Here is a 1,548-nt window from a genome sequence, read left to right on the forward strand (position 1 = left end):
TTATTGTGAAAGTCGTCAGATTGTAACTACCATCATTGGTGTTTGATGAGGATCAACTACTTGCAGTAATTTTTAAACAGCCTACAGAATCCTCTCCAAAGTTTTTGAAAGTTCTCGGTTAATTGGAACGAATTTTCGGAATACTTTGGATCACCAAATTGGTTTGAGATCTGTTATTGAATGACAGTTCACTATATCTGTTTTGAAGGTATCATGAACCTAATTGTAGAAATTTACTGTATGTCGTAGTTTTGCTTCCTGTATTTAGCGACTTCTTTGCTAACTTCCTTGAGATCTCCTTTGGTAAAGATTAACCTCACACTCCTGACGAACGCGTAGAAATAGTTAAGGTAGTTCTGATCTCCTTAAACCAAACAAGATAAGTTTTATGTCTTGATGACAATGAACTTAGTCAAACAAGCTAAAGCCCAAGTCATCATCGTTAGATTCATTAGTAGGTTCAACTTTTTCCTTTTCTTTGGCAGCAAGAATAACATCATTCTCAGCTAATGTAGCAGGGGTGGTAGCAATAACAAATTTACTTAGATCCTTAAGATACTATTCAACTTGTATGAAGGTTTATTCAGTGTCAACAACACCAGCAAAAATATTCTTGTAGGTATTGATGAACACTCAACGCGTAGCTGCAAGGGTTGGGTAACACCAGCTGCAAACTTGTCAACAAGGTCATCCTCAGTGAGGTTGAGCACCTCTGGGCTGAAGATAGATCCATTGTCATAGACACAGAGAACCACAAGCCTGTATGAGAAGGACTTTATCCTAAATTTGGTAAGGAGGGCAGCCTTAGAGGAACCCACTTTTTCTCCTTTCTTGATCATCTCAACCGGGGTAATGATTTCAACAATATTCTTGTTAATTTTGGTTGGAATGTTAAGCTATTTGAAAGGATGAGTTGCGCGAAGGATCAAGCTCGATAGTATCAGCAATATCAATTATAACCTGTCTGTACTCATCCAAGAGGCTGTACAGCTTCTTGTTGTAAATCAGTTTCTTCTCGGCTTTCGTCCCGTTGATGGCCATTGCTAACTTCTTTGAGTATCTGAAGATGTGCAATAACCCCAATGATGATGGTGATTCGACATAAGAGCCAAGACAAAGCAGATTGAAGTAGGTGTGATTTGTTTGAAACATCCTACCAAAACTGTTTGCTAAAATGCTTGTGTTGAAAAGCCAAAATGCACAAGTGAACCATGCATCTGAGATTTGAAGCACAACGGTGAACTTTGCGTTTAGAAGTTCAACCAACACGAACGCAAAGGTCGTATTTTGGGCGGGATTTTTGCCTAAAATCCTGTCCTGATTTGACAACTCACGGCTATCTATAAATAGACCGATGGGGTCAAATCAAGAGTCATTCGACTTTTTCATCTTCTCAAAGCCCTTAATGAAATTTTTTGTTTAATCTTCCATCCAAGCACTGTTCATCTTCTCTAATCATCAGCAACATGGTGCTCAAGAAGAAGACTGCCTCGAAATCCAAAATAGCAGCTACCGCGGCTCATAAACTATCGCCAGCTTCGACTACCG

At 39.1% G+C, this 1,548-nt stretch overlaps 1 pseudogene; it reads right to left on the reverse strand.

The window, feature by feature from the left end:
* LOC109842282 lies at window positions 409–839 on the reverse strand (annotated as a pseudogene).

Source organism: Asparagus officinalis, chromosome 5, assembly GCF_001876935.1.
Source record: "Asparagus officinalis chromosome 5, Aspof.V1, whole genome shotgun sequence".
NCBI lineage: Eukaryota > Viridiplantae > Streptophyta > Magnoliopsida > Asparagales > Asparagaceae > Asparagus > Asparagus officinalis.